This window comes from Mustela nivalis, assembly GCF_964662115.1.
Source record: "Mustela nivalis genome assembly, chromosome: 8".
NCBI classification, from domain to species: domain Eukaryota; kingdom Metazoa; phylum Chordata; class Mammalia; order Carnivora; family Mustelidae; genus Mustela; species Mustela nivalis.
In genome coordinates this window covers 72,276,680-72,296,114 of record NC_139027.1, presented here as the reverse complement: position 1 = coordinate 72,296,114, position 19,435 = coordinate 72,276,680, and the positions used below count along the sequence as shown (strand labels likewise).

The 19,435-nt window shown below is 43.8% G+C and overlaps 1 long non-coding RNA gene across 1 annotated transcript; it reads right to left on the bottom strand.

The window, feature by feature from the left end:
• Positions 1 to 6,804: 6,804 nt before the first annotated feature.
• LOC309871132 lies at positions 6,805 to 7,456 on the bottom strand. The gene is made up of 2 exons (XR_014315050.1): positions 7,168 to 7,456; positions 6,805 to 7,058 (listed from the first exon to the last, which is right to left on the bottom strand). It is a non-coding gene; the product is annotated as an uncharacterized lncRNA (long non-coding RNA).
• Between the last annotated feature and the right edge of the window lie 11,979 nt (positions 7,457 to 19,435).

Sequence of the window (19,435 nt, the reverse complement as noted above, 5' to 3'; positions counted from 1 at the left end):
TCTCTGTCTGCCTATGCTCGCTCGCTCTCTCTCCCTCTGTCTCTGACAAATAAATAAAATCTTAAAAAAAAATTTTTTTTTAAATGGTTTCTTCAGATTTCCTTTTTCTTTTTCTTTTTTTTAAGATGTTATTTATTTATTTGACAGAGAGAGACACTGTGAGAGAGGAAACACGAGCAGGGGGAGGGGGAAAGGGAGAAGCAGGCTTCCCCCTGAACAGGGAGCCCGATGTTGTCGGGCCGGATCCCAGGACCCCAGGATCATGACCGAGCCAAAGGCAGGTGTTTAATGACTGAGCCACCCAGGTGCCCCAACTTCTTTGCATTTTCTACATAGGCAATCAAGTAATCTGCAAACAAAGACAGTTTTATTTCATATATATATATATATTTTTTAATATATATAAATATTTTTTCCTTTTTTTTTTCTTGTTGTATTAACTGGGACTTCCAGTATCATGCTGAAAAGGAGTGGGTGAGGGGGAACAACCTTGGTTTGTTCTGATCTTAGTGGGAAAGATTTAGAGTTTTTCACTATTAAGATTTTATTTATTTATTTGACAGAGAAAGAGAGATCACAAGTAGGCAGAGAGGCAGGCATAGAGAGGGGGAAGCAGGCTCTCCGCTGAGCAGAGAGCCCGATGCGGGCCTCTATCCTAGGACGCTGAGATCATGACCTGAGCCAAAGGCAGAGGCTTAACCCACTGAGCCACCCAGGTGCCCAGTTTTTCACCATTAAGAATGATGTTAGCTATAGGTTTTTTGCAGCTATTCTTTTTTTTTTTTTTAATATTTTATTTATTTATTTGACAGACAGAGATCACAGGCAGAGAGGCAGGCAGTGAGAGAGGAAGGGAAGCAGGCTCCCTGCTGAGCAGAGAGCCCAATGCGGGGCTCGATCCCTGGACCCTGGGACCATGACCTGAGCCTAAGGCAGAGGCCTTAACCCACTGAGCCACTCAGGCGCCCCTTGCAGATATTCTTTATCAAGTTGAGGAAGTTAACTTCTAGCTCTAATTTACTGAAAGCTTTTATCACAAATGTGTTTGATTTTGTCACATGTTTTTTCCGCATCTATTGATATGGTCATGTGATTTATTCTTCTTTAACCTATTAGTGTGATTTATTACATTCACTGATTTTTGAATGTTTAATCAGCTTTGTATACCTGATATAAAACCACTTCATTGTGGAATATTTTTCTTTTTTACATTGTTGGACTTGACTTGTCAATATTTGGTTGAGGACTTTTGCATCTATGTTCATGAGAGATATTCATCTAACAGATACTGTGTCTAACAGAAATGAGTATAAATTCTCATCAAAAGATAGATACTAGACCACTTACCCGAGGTACTCAGAGTAATCAAAATCATGGAGACAGAAAGCAGAATGGTGACCACCAGATACAGGAGGGAAGAGGGAATAAATTATATTTAATGGATATAGAGTTTCAGTTTTATAAGATGAAAAGAGCTATGGAGATGGATTTTGGTAATGGTTGTATGAAATTATGAATGCATTTAATGCCACTCAACTGCACACTTAAAAACGGGTAAGGTGGTAAATTTTATGTTAACCACAATTTTTAAAAATTGGGGAAAAAAAGAGAGAGAGAGATACTAGAATGTTCAGAGAAGCACTATTTATAATAGCCCTCCAACAGGCAATTACCTAAATATCCAACTGTAAAGTGGATAAATTGTTGTATATTCACACAATGAAACACTATACAGCAAGTAGAAAGAAAAAACTATTGCTACATGTAAAAATACGATGTTTAGTGAAAGAAACCAGAAATGAAAGAGTACATATTATATGTTTTCACTTCCATTAAGTATAAAAATAGGTAAAAGTGAATTTGTGCTCTGACAAGTTAGTCTAGTATGTATCCTGGTGGGAAGGGGGGAAGATTATGACCAGAGGAGGGCATGAGGGGCTCTGGGATACTGGCAGTGTTCTGTTCTTGGTCTGGATGTTTGGTTAGCCCGGAAATTCAGTGGGCTACAGGCTAATAATATGTGCACTTTGTGCTATGTAAATTATACCTCAATAAAAAAAAATCAGAACAACAAATTTAAAAATAAAAAAATTGGCTTCTGTAGAACCTCTACTTCACAGATGTGTAAATTGAGGCTTGGAAAGGTTAAATGATGAATGCATTGTCACATGATTGTCAAGAAGCAGAACTGAAAATGACCAAGGTGTGGGGGCTGCAAGTGCTGTGCACTTTCGCCTACACCTCAGAGTAACTGTTGGTTATTTCCCGAGGAGATTTAGAGGCTTTCAGTTTGTTTGTGTTGTTTTTCAAGGGCAGGGTGGGAGTGAGTAGTGGGAACCAGTGCAGAAGTGGACCCAAGAACAACAAATTTAAAGCACCTAGGCTAGAGCTCCGCACAAAGCAGAGCCTTAATAAACACCACGTCTCCCTCACACACGTCCCCCATCCCAGGGCAAGGAAACGGAGAGAAGTTGAGGAGTGCTGGTGGCTTTGAAGAAGACACTGCTCACGCCAGGACAGAGTGACTAGACCGGAGTCTTAAACCTCGTCTAAACCTCGTCTCTAAGGCTAGGGCAAACTCTCCTGGGGATGAGCAAGTGAAGGGAGGGCTTCCAATTTAGGCTAGTATTTTTTGTGATTACTTGCAGGGCAAGCGAGGAGCTGACCTGAGCGTGTGGGAAGGGGGCGGGGGTTTTAATACCTCGATGTCCAAAAACCGCGCGCGCCCGCGTGTGTGTGTGTGTGCGCGCGCATGTAAGAGGTGGGCTTCTTTATGTGCTCTGCACCGACGTTCTTCTTACTCGTCGCTTCTTTTGTGACCTCTAAGCCAACTTGAGCAGGGCAGAGTATACGCACTGCTCTCTCCTTAGACAAAAGGCGACCTTGTGCTCTGAGCTTCTCATAACCTTAGAAACCCGTGTTTTTAGGTATGGAAGCCACGGGTGTCCCTTTACCCAGATGGGCAGCAAAGATTTTCCCGGGAAGCGTGCGTGCCAGCCAAGGATTTCACATCATGACAGCGACACCTTGTGGCCAGGCGTGAAAGTCCAGCCCGCCCCCCCTCCCTATTGGCTCCGGGAGCGAGGGGGAGGAGTTTAGGGAGGGTCCAGACCCTGCCCTTTACACACAGCTTCCAGTTCTTAATCCCGCTGTAAATTCCGCACAACTCAGACCTTAATCATATCCTGTCCTGGGTTGCCCTCTGTTTCATGTGTAATCATGTAAAATCATTTTGTCTACCAAATTATCCTAAGATTTTGAGGCTAGGACGAGTGGAATCACAGACATTTTAGATTCGGATGGGAATTTAGGATCTTCTAAACTGACTCACAGATTTTGCGGATGGAGAACAAAGATGCTGGGGGGTGACGGGAATTGCCCAGCTACTTAAAAGTGAAGTTTGGAACAGAGCCCAGATCTCCTGAACACTCTCAGTCCAGTGCTTTCCATTTGCACAGAGTCGGGGCCTAGCACACAGTGGGTACACCATAAATACCACCTGACAGAGCATTGCCCTTGCCACCTTCCTTGCCACCAAAGTGAATTTTCAATCGTTATCTGGACCATCTCCCACTTCTGGGCCTCTTGAGAGTTCTTATCCATTAAGGTGATCACTCTTGCCATAGTAGGCCCCTGTCTTTTCCATTTATAAAGCACACACGGTGGATTCAAGGAAAGAGGAAATGAAAGAGAGATATACAATTTAAAGTCAACATCCCAATCTCTATGTCTGTTCAAACCAAGTGTCCACAGCAGACACCATAGGCTCTAGCTCAGTGCTTCACAAACTTCTGTGTGAATCTAAATCCCTGGGAGTCTTGTTAAAACACATGTTATGATTCAGTAGGTCTGGAGTGGGACCTGAACATCTGTATTTTTTTTTAAAAAGCTTTCTTTATTGGGGGCGGGGGGCAGAGGGAGAGAGTTCTAAAGCACAGAGTTACACATCAAAGCTCCATTTCACCACCCCGAGATCAGGACGTGAGCCAAAACCAAGAGTCAGATGCTCAACTGACTGTGCCACCCAGGCACCCCAAGCCTCCCCATTTCTAACACGCTCCTAAATGTTGCTGATTCTGTCTTTTGAGGAAGAGAGATGGAGGTAACTACCTCACCCTCGCCCAGGGCTTCTGAGAGGGCCACTAGTCCAACCTGAGCCTCTCCCTTCACCTCAGCCCTGCTGACCTTTTTCAGGGAAAAAGAAAAGGAGCTGAAGCAATGGTGAACACTGTAGCTTTTCAGTGAGTCATTTCAAGTCCCTTTCCTCACTCCACCCCCTTTCTCCTCCCCAAGATCCTGCTAGCAGACAATCTAGAGAGAAGGCAAAGTTGAGCCCGACCAAAACACTATACCCAAAAGGGGAGACAGACTTGCTATTGACATACCTTACAATTTTCCCAAGGAATGGCCCTGCTTGGATGCCCTTTTGTATCTGGGTCTTATGACAACCCTATAAAGCACAGAGTTCTCTTTTTTATTATAAAATATATTTTAATCTATATAGCTTAATTATGAGATATATTTATACATTATGCTTATTTTCATCTTTACTATTCTTTTCCCACCACTTCACACACACACACACACACACACACACACACACACACACACAAACAAAAACAAAAAAAAAAGCAACAAAAAACCATTAATGCTAAATTGAAGAAAGGAAGGAAATGGGAATTTACCAAACCACTGCTTGTGGCCATAATTATGAGTATTTTTATACATAACTTACTTAATCCTCACAACACCCTCACAGGAGGGTATTATTGCCCTATGCTATAGAAGAGGACAGTGAAGCTCAGGGATGTTGTGTATATTACCCAGGACCACCCAGCAGTGTTAGGTGCACAGATAATTTTGGTTGAAAAGTTTCTTTCTACCATAATGATAATAGATATTAATATCTGCACTGTGTTTACCGTGGAGCAGACCCTGCTCTAAGCACATATGTTAATTCACATAATCTTCACATCAACCTACTCAGTGTGTCCTGTACCCCATGGAAAAATCCCATTTACCACACTAGTAAACCCTGAGTATTTGTTTTCCAACTGGGATTGCCTAGGGCTTTGGACTCTCTTTGTATCTGGCAAAGGCTGGGATCTCCTTGAAGAATCTTCCTCCCCACTGGCTGGAAGTTGAAGGAGTCAGAAAGACTTCGGAGAGTCACGTGCTTCTGCACCGACTGACCGCCCTACCCCACCGTGTCCAGCCCGCCTAAGGCAGAAAGCAAAATGATGGGGTTGGCTGGCAAACTGGGCAAACTCCTACAGGCTAGCCCCAAGAGTCTACTCTGTAGACACGGTATATACATGCTGGGTGTACACACAGGAATCTTTCCTTACTGACTACAAGCTTTTTGTCCTTCTGCATTACTTTTTAACTCCTTTCCTATTTACCTATCATACTCCTAAGTCTCGTTTTCCTACCTGAAGGAGTCCTAACTGTGCAGGTAGCTTCCTATTTCTGTGGGCACAGAAGTTGCAGCCTGGTATACCTATCCCAGCTCTTCCCAAGCTGTGTGACTATGGGCAGCTTATCTGAGATTTTTTGAAGTTTAGTTTCCTTACCTGTAAAGTGGGAATAATGAGGATCTACTTCAAAGAATGGCTGCCTAGGAATAACTTATCATAGGTCCATAAAGGGAAGCTATTTATTAATACAATTCATGAACCCATTCCTTCTGAGCGAATGAACCAGGTGAATGAACTTAAACAAAGGTTGAGAAGGCCGACCTGATACACCCCAGACCAACAACTCCCTTAACTTCTTTAAAAACACACATTTAGACATGTATTCTTTTGGATGAGAACGAGGTAAAGAAAGAACACTGAAGGTTGTATGGGAAGGCTCCCAGGAAAAACTTCCTCAACTCTGTCGCTTTGCTGGGGCAAGACTCAACTCTGCAACTGATGGTGGGGACAAGCCTCTCAAACCCTCATTTGCCTCAGCCCCAACCTGGCTCTGAATTCAAACCTAGGCTTTCCCTTGGAGACTTCCAGAATGATAGGATGTTTTTTTCTCTCTTTTTTTGAGGGAGTGGGAGAAAGAAGAGGGGCACTTTCTATGAGGAGAGCAAAGTTTACTTATTTTGTTGGCGCTTTTGGAGAAAAAGCTGTTATTGAAAGAACTTAAGGTACCATGGTAATACGAGTGTGCCTACTGATAAGACTGTAAACTTCTTAGAAGAAACAAAAATCTGAAAGCAGAAAACTCTTGTCTCTGAAAGGATAATAGACACTAAAATAAGATGATTGTCTTTTATTGGTCTTTTTTATGCTTGTTGTGTCTAATGAATGGGGTATTTGTCTTGAAAACCAATCTATTCTCCAAATCAAGATACATCTGGTTTATTGATTGTAACATCCCTGCTTTTTTTTTTTAATGGGTTATGTTGACTTGTAAAAATAAAATAAAATACAATTAACATCATCCATATGCTCAATGCAATGAGCACATGACTTCTAAGTTTTAAACTCCAGGAACTGGGTTTCTAATGTGATTACAATGGGTCGTAAAAGTGGATGAGAGAACTAGTTTCCCAAGTTAGGGTGTCTATTTACCATCTACTGGCATCTCTGACACTTTGGAGTGAGACAATAATCATCCAGGAAGAAATGACTACTGGTGACTCATCAATCTATGAACTTCGCACTAATTACAGTGCCTCAGTTTCCCTACTTTATAAGCTGAAGCCTGCCTCTACGGAGTGTTTGGAAAGCTTAGGGAGATAATAGTCTTTGAGTGCTTTGGAAATACAGAATATATTATAAACGCTGAATAATAATAATAACAATAATAATAGGGAGTCTTTAATAACAGGGGTCCTTTAATAATACTCATCAAGTATAATAACATTACTAACCACTGGGAACAAGACAGAGTGCGTCTCTGTCTTCTTAATCATTGGTTTGTATCATGGGAAATTGGTGGGGGATTGGCGCCTTGTTCAAGTTGCTCATCGTGCCTCAGGTGGCAGAGCCCCTCAGGAAGGCAACTGCTCTCTCCTGGACTCTCCAGGTAACACTTGGTTGCCTTTAGGAAGGCACAAGCACCTGCGAATGGGAGGTGGCACGCAGAGGCATTACAGTTCAACTCCCATGCCAGGGAACATGATTTTTTAAACACCCATTGCTAGCTGGTTGAGGAAAGAAGCAAAGGTACCTGGAGACCCAAGAAAGTGGCACGCATGGCGGGCTGGCCAAGGTTCCAATGTGGCCACCCAATCCTGCCACGAGATGGCGACAATCCAGCTGGAAACGCCTGCCCCGGGGTGGCCCTGTCGGTTTCCAAGCGGGGAAGGGCTTCCTCCCTCAGACACAAAGAAGGGATCTTTCGAGCCAGGAAGAGCCATTTATAGGGGCTACGAGCTGGGGCCTTTGCCGCGACTAAGTCTTCCCGGAGAAGTAGGCCGCTTCCTTCTCACACCCCCCGCTCCGTGGACTTCTACTTCACGGGACTGAAACGCTTGGGGGGATATTGTGCAAAAGCGCCCGAGAAATTCCAGGTTCGACCTCTCCCTCTGCCCAGAGGCGGTCCAGCTGCTTCCCGACCAGCGACATTCCCGGGATTCCGGCAGGGGGAGCGGGTGCTTCCCGGGGCGGAGCGCAGCCGAGCCCGACCGTGCGCTCGGCCCCCAGCCCAAGCCCCGGCTGGGCAGAGCGAACCCCGCCCGCCCCACCCCTGCAGCCCCGGGGCCTTGGAGGCACAGGACCCCGGACCTGTGTTCCTAGGCTCTGGATCCGGGCAGCAGCCCCAGAGGCGCTCGCTCGCTGCCGCAGAGGAGCTCGCTCAACTCCTGCTGCACCTTCTGCCTGGGAAAAGTCCGTAGGCCTTCCTGGGTTTGGGGCGGGGGTTCTCTTTGTTTTCTTTTCTTTTGTTTCGTTTTGAATATAAGGAACCGCCACACCCTCGTTTGTCTCAGGCTGGAGTAAACTTGCTTTGAAACATTGCGCTGTTAGGAAACACACAGATTCCGATCTCCAGGTTCCAGAGAATGAGGTTCCAAGGGTGGTGTGTGGAACCCTTCTGGGTTGCAGAGCCCTGGCCTGGCCAGCCTGGCCTCCATCTTCCAACCTTGGGCTTGACTGTCACAGCCATGGGCAGACCCCTGCTCCTCCAGCCCAGGACTTGGCCAGCACTGGCCAGCATGGGAAGGAAGCCCAGAACAACAGGGTCGCTGATCCCTACCTGACCCCAGCCCACCACTTACCTGCTCACCCTTCTGGAGCTGGGGTGGAAGTAACAGTGAGCATCGACTGAGCAGGTGCCACACACAATTACCTCATTTAAGTCTGGCACACCGTTATCATCTCCATTTTACAGATGAGGAAACCAAGGCTTAGAGACCCTGAGTCATCTGCCCAAAGCCATATAGTTCTTGAATAGTGGGATTGGGATTTGAATCCAGGTCCACATTTCTCCAAAGCACCAGGCTATTGTACCTCCTTAGTTAGCTACTACAGCTGCACTGGGAGACAGTGCATCAAGTAGAAAGACATACTTGGGGCTATGATTACACAACTGGGGCGGACAACCAGGGACATTTTGGACTCTTTTTGCCTTTAAATGTGTGTTGTAGAACTGGGCTCGCCTAGCCTGCCTTCTCTCCTTCCTTACAGAAATGTTTACTGAGCGCATATTACATAGTAGGGACTTTTCTAGCGCCGAGACATTGCAGTGAACAAGACAGGCCACACTTGAACTGTGTGACCTTGGGCAAGCTGCTTAAAATATGCTAGTTATTAAGCTCTTAGTTCCCATCCCAACCCACCTTCTGTATGCGGTTTTGAAAGGCTGCAGCTGGGACTCTGCAAACTGTATTTCTCCTTTGCTGCTGCTCCCAGTTAAGTTTTGCCAATAGGGGTGCTAGAGGGGGACTTGAGGCAGGGGGAGGAGAGACACATTCCTTGCTTGTGGTCTGCAGTCCCTGTCAATCTCACCTCAGCACCAGTGGTCCGTTCTGGCCCCCAGTTTCCATCAGCATCCCAATGCAGTATCATCATGCCCCCTCCTCTGCAGTCTGACCCCAGGTTCTGAGTCCCTCCTCCGCGCCCCCAGATTTTCATAGCCCTGTCTCTATCCTTTGTTTCCCAGTCATGAGGTGATAGCTGCTTTCTCCATTTACTATCTCTGTGTTATTTTAATGCTCTCTTTTTCCCCCCAGTCCTCCAATACCTATAAGCAGGGGTGTGCTGGTAAATATTTAATAACCAGCTCTCCAGAAAAACAAAAAGAAACCTGTTTTGTAATGTGTGCTGATTTTTCATAATATAAATCACTTATGATGGATAGTTTTCAACTACCAACATGACATCCCTGAAGTGAAGCTGGTATTGAGGAGGGACAGAAAAAGAAAAATGTTCACCTTTAGCCCAGAAGGCTGAGCTTTATATAGCCTGCAAGTCTCCGATAAGGATCAAATAGGTGCTGGCAGCTGCATTCTTAAAGGGTCTAGTGACTGCCTGTACATCTCACCCATAGTGAATATCGAGCTGAATGATAAGCACCAGAGAAATCTTATGAAAGTCGTTTTACAAGTAGAAATTCTAAGAAGACATTTATGATCTAATACTGGCTTCATTGTCCCCTCCACACCCCTGGGCACTAAGCACATAGTTGCCAAAGTGCAATTCTTTCTGGCCACGGGTCCTGTACCTGTACTATAATAAAAGCATCTTTTTGCACCAAAACATCTCAAGAATTCTTACTTGACCATTCTTTCCCAACCCCGCATCAGTATGAGCAGTTCTAGTATATGAACACCAGCAACCAATTCCCTATAATAAATTCTCTCTGTCAAAGGACCTAGTTTGCTCTCTGTTTTTAAGACTGAGTCCCAACTTAAGCTTCTGAGCACCAATTTTTAAAAAATAGAATGACTACCATTTCTTCCATGTAACTCACAAAGTTGTTGGCATTACCTGAAATGATACAAATAAAATACTCTGAGAACTCTTTTTAAGAATTTGGTTATAACATAGCTCCTGGACATTTCTGCTAGAAGGATATAAAGCTGGAATGATGAAAGTCATCCAATAGGCAGCATAGTGTTTTCATGACAGCTCACAGAAGTGTCCCAGGTGCTTTTAGAACTTAGGGTAACCTCAGACAAGGTGGGGAGCCAAGAGACTCAGAATCAGCAGTGATCATGGCAGTAACTGGGTTGTGATAAGACAGTGTGTGTGCATATGTGTGTATACTTTGTTTTTCAAGTACCCTGGGACTGATTATTGTGCAAATCAAGAAAGTACACAAAGCCAACAGGAAAACAATTGAAATCCTCCAACTAACACCACACACTTGGGACAGCATAGGATGTATACACATTATACTACTCAGTTATAGAAAGGAAAGGAAATGTCTTAATTTTTCCATTACTGATCTAATTTTCCCAGCAAGGACTCAACCTATGAATAGTGAGAGAAAGAAACAATCTTTAAACTTGTAAATCACCAGTATCTCTATTTGCATTATCTAGATAATCTCTTCTTAATGACCCAGAGTTCACATAAATGCTGAGTTCTTCTCAGCATTTCTCTCTTGGAAAGATGATGTTTTAGGTAAGTGGGAGCTTATCTGACCTCATGGCACTAGGAGAGAAGAAGACTCAGATCCTCATGACCTCTGCTTCTTAGCCTGGCTCCTGGGCTGGCCTCATCTGTTCTTTGTTTCTCAATGGCACTGGTACCTGAAGTCTGATTTTTTAAAAAGATTTTATTTATTTGAGAGAGAGAGAGAGCAAGTGGAGAGCAGGAGTGGGGGTGGGGGAAGGCAGAGGGAGAGAGAGAAGCAGACTCCCCGATGAGCAGCAAGCCGGAGATGGGGCTTGATCTTGGGACTCCAGGATCATGACCTGAGCCAAAACCAGAGGCTTAACCAACTCAGCACCCAGGCATCAGGAGTCTGATTTTTAAAAGCGCTATACACTGAGACATCTTCATCCTGACTTGAGATTGCTTATTCCATCAGGCCTCTGCTATTTCATGTCACCTTGCTAAGGAGCTTGGGAACTCCTAGATACTCTGTATGCCATATGCAGGTTGTAGGGAGCCAGGTCTTTGTCTCCCACTTTCCTGCCTTCTTTGAGACCACACTGTTACTCTCCCTCCCTGTTGGATGTAGAAAATTTAAAGGCTGCGCTCCCATAGGCCTGTGGCCTCCCTGAATCACGCATGGGGAATGGAATATTCGAATCCTATTGACTTGGACACATCAGTGCCTAACCTGCTGTCTCTACAGTCTCCTCACCTTGAGGCTCAGCTGGGAAGGAGTGCTGAGATGCCTGATATTGGCATCTGACCATCTCTAGCTTCTCTCCTTTCCCACACTTCTACCTCTCCACAATGAACCATCCTTATCATAGCCTCCTACTCTGGCTATTATCCACAGCCAAAAATAATGTGCCGAAGAGACACCACGCTTCACAGCTAAATGGCTGAAGGAGCATCTGTCTTCTCTACACTATGTAAGAAACTCATTGATATGGGAACCTCAGTAAAGCTAGGAACTGTGGGTTATAAAGGGTGAAAATATTCTCAAAATATTGTCCATAATTATATAGGTGTACCTCAAAACAATAATCAACAAAAATAGAATACAGTAACATTCTGACCAATACTCTACCAATAATAAAGTGTATTTTTATAGTTAAAAAATCCCTGGTTCCTCTGCTTCCTAAAGTCATGCATGCTTATTGTAAAACAAATAAACAAAACAACCCAAAAATATATTTCTGAATGTTCAGTGAAGGGAGGAGAGCTCCTCAGTTCTGGGTTGGCCAAAGGCCACTGTTCATGGAACAGCACAGCTCAGAATGAGATTATTCCATTAGAAAGTGCCAGAGTCTGAACAGGGGCTAACTGAGCATTATTCCTTTTAAGCCACTGGGACTCTTCTCTCTTCTTTTGAGACTCAGGTTTCAGTAAGGATATTTTCCCGTGAGTTTGGGAATTATGAACTAAAGAGAAAAAATGTGATCTGGGGACCAGGCTGGAAGGTGGGATATGTATTAGGCCTAGAGGAATCATGGATGCAAAGTGCATACAAAATGTGTGTTACTGTTTCATTCACTCATTCATTCATTCCACAAACAAGGAGCATCCTCTATGCCAGACCCTACACTTCTTCCTATACAAAGAGGAAAGAGAAGTAGTTACTGTCCTCAAGAAAGACATCAAGAGACATCTTTCAGGGCCGCAGGTAGAGCCTCGGAGGGTAGCCTGCGGGGAGGGGTGGGTATAATTTCTTCTATTCTAACTTCTGTTCTTTGACAACACCAAATGATGACAGCATTGTGGAGCCACAGGAATTCTCATTCATTGCTGGTGGGGATACAAAATGGCACTGTCACTTTGGAAGACAGTTTGGCAGGATTTTTTGTTTTTCTTTAATAAAACTAAACATAGGTCACCATTTGATCCAGTGATCACACTCCTTGGTATTTACCCAAATGAGTTGAAAATGTATGTTTTTGCAGAAATCTACACATATTGTTGCAGAAGCATTCTTGAAAGCAACCAAGATGTTCTTCAATATGGGAATGGATAAGTAAACTGTAGTACATCAGTATCATGGAATATGATTCAGCAATAAAAAGAAATGAGCTACTGACATTTCTCCAAGGAAGATATGCAAACGGATAAGTACATGAAAAGATGCCCAACATCACTAATTATTAAGGAAATGCACATCAAAACCATGAGGAGGTATCACCTCATACCCACTAGCATGCTTACTATTAAAAGAAAAGCTCAGAGAAAATAACAAGTGTTATCTGAGGATGTAGAGAAATTACAACCCTTGTGCACTTTTGACGGAAATGTAAAATACTGCTGTGGAAAGCAGTACAGGAGTTCCTCAAGAAATTAAAAATAGAATGACTATATGATCTGGCAGGTACACTTCTGAGTATACACCCAAAAGAACTGAAAGCAGGGTCTCAGGGAGATACTTTACACCCACGTTCATAGCATTTTTCACAATAGCAAAAAGGTGGAAGCAGCCCGAGTGTCTGTAGATGGATGAATGGGTAAACAAAATGGTGTATGTACATACAATGGAATATTATTCATTCTTAAAAATGAAGAAAATTTGGACACATGCTACACCATGGACGAACTTCAAGGACATTAAGTGAAATAAGTCAGTCACAAAAAGACAAATACTACAGCATTCCACTTACATGATGTACCTAGAGGAGTCAGATTCAGAGTAGGAAAGTAGAATGGTGGTCACCAGGAACTGGGTGGGGGCGGGGGATGAGATAGTGTTTAAAGGGGTACAGAGTTTCAGTTTTGCAAGATGAAAAGAGTTCTGGAGATTGGTTGCCACACCATTGTGAATGTACTTAAGACTACTGAATTGTACACTGAAAAATGGTTAAAATAGTACATTTGTTTGTATGTACAATTTTAAAAACTTCGGCGGCAAAGGTCAAGGTGGTGGATGCATTAGTGTCATGTTAGGGACCAAAAGCCTCTGGGCTTTGTTCGAGAAATGAAAAAAAGAACCAGGGATTGAGCAGACTGAAAGGTGATGCACGAACCATGCCACTTGTTATTTATGCCTTTTTATGCCCACAGACCATTATTGCTGGCCTCTGGATTTGCCTAGGGTGACAAGAATAGAATCATCTGTATTAAAATTGCTAAAGGAGAAAGCCTTTAGAGAGAGCTAAAATAAGGAAGCTGATGTATGTCACGTAACAAGAAAGGACTTGCACATATGTGCTGAAAAACCAGAGGGCCACAAGCCCCAAGGAAAAATGGACTCTAAAGTCTATAGTTAGGAAGTATATCCATGATACAAGAAAGTAGCAAGAATATCCTTCCTGGGTACGAGGAAGGGATCAGCCAGCTCCAGGACACTGTCCCAGGACCTAACCATTTCTCTGTATTATTTTGGAACAACTTCTGAATGAGCCACAATATTCAACTGATCTAAAATATAACCAACACCACCATCAGCAACAACAAAAAGATGTATATACTTTAGAACCAGAAGGGGAAATGATGAAAGTAGAAGGAATAGCTATAAAATATTATAGCTATTAATATTTATAATATTATAAATATTATTTTATTTATAATAATAAATTAAATTAATAAATGATGAATTAATTAATAATTAATTAATAATATTTTATATAATATAAATATTTCCCCATCAAAAAAATCAGAATGCTACATAACCAAATGAACATGGTTCTTTTTTTTTTTCTTTTCTTTTCTTTTTTTTTTATTTGACAGAGATCACAAGTAGGCAGAGAGGCAGGAGGAAGCAGGCTCCCTGCGGGGCAGAGAGCCCAATGTGGGGCTCGATCCTAGAGCCCCGGGATCATGACCAGAGCCGAAGGCAACGGCCTTAACCCGCTGAGCCACCCAGGCGCCCCAAACATGGTTCTTTTTTTAAAGAAGTCAATCTGACCTTCTTGGATGCATTTGCCTGCCACTCACTCTAAAGATTCTACACCTGTGTCCAACTTTCTTGGATGCTTTTTTTTTTTTTTAAGATTTTATTTATTTATTAGAGAGAGAGAGAGCGAGAGAGCAGGGGCAGAGGGAGAGGGAGAAGCAGACTCCCCACCAAGTGGGGAGCCCAATGTGGGACTCGATCTGAGGACCCCAGGATCATGACTTGAGCTGAAAGCAGATGCTCAACCAACTGAGCCACCCAGGGGCCCCTCCCGGATGCTCTTACACTGGCATTTGCTTCTGACTACTTTCAGTGGTGGCAAACCATCTCTTGGAGGTCAGTTTGAGTTTTATAACCTTGCTGTTAATGTGCTCCATCAACTGACTGAGCTAAACTACATTTCCCAGAATGGCCTTAGAATTTGCAGGTTGGTGTAGGGTATCCAGAGTCACAGTAGCTCACACACATTGCTGTTGATCTTGGGGGGCTCTCGTTATGGGTCTGTTGTGGCATCAGTGTACAAAGGAGCTGTCATTGCATTGCCTGCCCCAGCCCTTTGACTCTAGGGTCATATACCAGACATGGGTACAGCTCTGTGGCAGTTTCTCCACATGTCATGCACGTTGTTAATGATGGAAATAGTGAGAGATGCACATGAGGTTCACATTGTCCTCACTCTGCTAGACTTCGTGTCAGATTTTCTTCCTGCCTGCTGAACCTGCTGGTCTAAAGAGCTCTCAGGCCCATCCCAGATGCACAGGCAACAGGCATCTCTGACAGCTCTCACGACTGTGGAAAGTCTGAGCTGTGAAACAAATCCCTCAATCCATCTCACACATAGTGGTTCTGCTTTTCTGATTGGACATGCTGTTACAATTTATATATAAAAGAGTCATTTGGAGGCAAGTCTGCAAAATAAGGTAGGTGAGCAAGCTGAGTAAATATGTTGGAGGCCAAAAATTCAGGGTTAGAATAAAGAACAAATCTATTTCTCACACACTTCATAAGATAGATCTAAAGCCTTTCCCAAAGAACAATTCTAAAACTATTTTGAATAAGGATTATTTGGAAGGATAATATTCATTTGGACACTCTTTGCAATGTTTGTGTACACAATCTCCTTTCTTTTTGCTTAAAGTCACTCTTGCTTATATTCTGGTTTACAGAAGGGTGAGGTGACCCATAGTTAAATGACAGCACCCAGTCAACGGAACAGACCATGTAATATTGGCTCAGAACGTTGTAGAATCTGAGGGAAACAGGGAGAGTCTGGCTCAGCCTGGGAAAGCTTCAGAGAGCGGGTGAGGTGTGACTGAAATAGGAATGGAATTTTAGGCAGGGGATCAGCACAAGCTGACGTTCAGAGGTGATATGGCACAGGGAGATGAAACAACTGACCATCTTGAGTGACTGTGAATTTGCAGAGTAAAATTTATCCATCTCCCTCTCACTGATAGAATCAAAATTAAACTTTGCCTAAGATGTGATCTCTTCCACGTCTACATCCTACTTATTCTCTAATCTCATTTCCCCTTCCCCATCCCTAAACCTGCCTTATCTATATTAAAGAACTTGAAGGGCTTTCACATTCACTTGTTTATTCAACAAATATGAATCCCTACCATGTGTCAGGCACTGACTAAAAGGTGAGGCTACTGGCCCTGCCTTCATAAGGCTTATGATTTGGGCATCTGGGTGGCTCAGTAAACTAAGCGTCTGCCATAGGTTCAAGTTAATCCCAGGGTCCTGGGAATGTGGGCTCCCTGCTCAGTGGGGAGTCTGCTTCTTCATATCCTTCTCCCTCTATTCCCCTCCCTGTTCACTCTCTCTCACACACAAATAAAAAAAAAAAAAAAGCTTAAAAAAAAAAAAAAAGCTTATCCTCTAATGAGAGGGACGGATAAGTGAACAGGCAATCATAATGCAGCATGATAGTGTAATGGGAGCAGTTTGGGGGCAAAGGTGAAGGAAGGCTTCCACAGAAGAGACAGTAAAGCTGAGACCTGAATGATTAGTAAGAGTCAACCAAGCTGAGAAGGGGGAAGGGGGCCAGAAGAAGAGTGGTGGGCAGAGGAGAAGCTTAAGCAAGGGCCCGAAGACTCAGAGAGCCTGTGAGATCATGGAGGGATCTCCTGCGGTTGGAGGCTGAGGCCTGAAGGCAGATCACACAGGATCTCCTGTACCATATTAAAAAGTCTAGGCTGTAACCCCAGGAGAACAGGGACATGGGACATGGAAGCATTTGCATCCAGTTTTTGTTTGAGAGAGATTACTGTGGCTATAAAGTAGAAAGAGGAGTAGGGTGGTGGGGAGAAGGAGGGCCAACACAAGAAGAAAATGACTGAATAGGACAGTGGAGGAGAAAGAATGTGGCCTAAACCAGCCCAGAGGCTGGGAAGCCAATGATTTCAAGAAATATTTAGGAAATTGAATGGACAGGACTGGGGTCCTTGCTGACGGGGTGACGGTGGATGTAAGGGAGCGAGAGGGAGGATTTAGGGACACGGCCAGGTCGAACAGCTGAGTGGTACCATTCCTTAAGAGAGAGAACACAGGGGGAAGACCAGGTTTGGGAGGAAGCGATGATAATGACCCGGGGTGTGGACGTGTGAGTCCGAGGCACTCGTGGGTCACGCAAGCAGAGGGCAGGGAGATAAGTGGATCTGGAGTTCAGGAGATGAGTGATGGCTGGGTACCTCCACATACCACATAGAGATGACAAGTGGAATGTTTGGGGTTGGTGAAATGAAAACAAGGGAGGAGCAGAGACAAACCCGAGGAAGAGTATATTTCGGAGAGAAGCAGAAGAGGACCCAGCAGGGAAGACTATGAAGATGTGACTGGAGCAGTAGGAGACCCAGCAGGGGGCACATATAAAGAAGAAAGGGGTCAAGAAGTACTGAGTCCTTAGCAGGAGCCAACACTTACAAGGAGCTGAGAGAAGCAAGGGTGGTAGTTACTGGGACTCTTCAGCTGCAGGTAACAGAAACCAGCTTGAGTTAGCTCAAGAAAAAGGAGAGGACAGATTAGAAGAGAACAGGAGTATCACATGGACTCAAGAGCAGGAAGGTCTACAGGTAAGAACTTAAAGCTTTTAGCAGCCTTGCAGCTTTTCTCTGCATGCCTGATGTCTCTGCTTTTCGCAGGTATCCTTTCCTTGGCTCATGGGGCGACATAACTGGAAGGCGCTTGCCTAGTTCAAAGCCTTACCCAGACTAAACTAGAATCTCAGTTCCTGAGAGAGAATAGGGAAGAGGGGAGAGAGAAAGAGGGAATGAAGAAGAGAGGGAGGGAAGAGGAGAAAGTACGAGACAGGGAAGGAAGTAGAGAGAGCAAAAGGAAAGACAGAGAGAAAGAGAGAATCCAATTTTCCTAGAATAGGTTTAAGTGGTCATCCCTCGTCCAGTCATCTGTGGCCAGAGGGAAGGATCTCAAAGTATCAATTAGGCTCCTAGAGGTCCATCCTGATTGGGAAAGAGGGCATTTATTTATTTATTTATTTATTAAAATATTTTATTTATTTATTTGTCAGAGAGAGAGGGAGAGAGAGCAAGCACAGGCAGACAGAATGGCAGGCAGAGACAGAGGGAGAGGCAGGCTCCCTGCCAAGCAAGGAGCCCGATGTGGGACTTGATCCCAGGACCTGAGCCGAAGGCAGCTGCTTAACCAACTGAGCCACCCAGGCATCCCAAGGAAAGAGGGCATTTAAAGGAGATATTAGAAGACAGGCAAATAATCAACAATAAGGTTTCTATTGCAAGAACTAAAAAATACCCCCGCATTTTGCAGCTAAAATGTACTCGTTGACCTTGGCAAGAGCAGTTTCTGTGGAATGACTTCAGGTTTGCAGAGGGTTGAGGGGTGGATGGAAGGAAAGTGAAGTCAGCGCATAGAGAGGCCTCTTTCAAGACTACAGTGAAGGGCCTTGGAGAGAACTTGTGTGGATGGTTTGTTTGTTTCCCTGTTTGTTTATCTAGCCCTGCAAGAACTGAATATACTTATATGTTGATTGGAAACCGTCTACAAAACATAGCAATCATGTTGGCTTCTTGATGAACTGCCGGATCTCAGACCCTATCCTGAAGATTTGAACTCAGCAGACTGAGGATGGAGCCCAGGCACATACTTGTGTGACCCATTCTTTAAACAGCAGGGAAAGTGGAGTGTCTGGGTTGCTCAGGTCATGGTCCCAGGGTCCTGGGATCAAGCCCCACATTAGGCTCCCTACTCAGCAGAAAGCCTGCTTTTCCCTCTCCCACTCCCCTTGCTTGTGTTCCCTCTCCTACTGTCAAATAAATAAAATCTTTAAAAAGTATATAAACAACAAAAATTTAAAAATAAATAAAAAGCAGAAAAAGTGCTTTATCCTTTCTTCTCTCTCCATCTGTCATGTGCTTTTTCAGTTGTTCCATTCCCTCAGGCATGGGGATACTTGGTGGGCAAGTGTAGGCCTCAGAGTGCCCCTAGTGCCCTGGGCCCTGCACTTGAAAAAGTGTTCAGTGTTGGTAGTCACCAGGAAAATGCAAAGGAAAGCCACAATGAGATACTACTCTTCAACAGAATGGCTGAAGTTTAGAAAACTAACCATATGAAGTGTTGCCAAGGATGTGTTAAGAGTGTAAATTGGTTCAGCCACTTTGGAAGATTTGATAGTACCTACTTAACCTAAACCTACCTTATGATTCAGCGATTGAACTCTGAAGAAAAGCAATGCCCATCAAAAGAGATAGATAAGTCTATTCATAGAGCCCCAAATTATTCACAATAGTGCCAAACAGGAAACCCTCAAATGTTCACCAGTAAGAGAATGGACAGATATAATGTGGAATATTCATAGAGTAGGGTACTATGCAGCTAAAATAAATGGACCACTCGTACAATATTATTCACAGATGAATAATGCTGAGCAAAAGAAGCCAGATACAAAAAAAGTTCATATGATTTCATTTATGTAAGTTCAAGAACAAGAAAAACTGAGTGATGATGATAGAAATTAGAATAGCACATACCTTTGGAC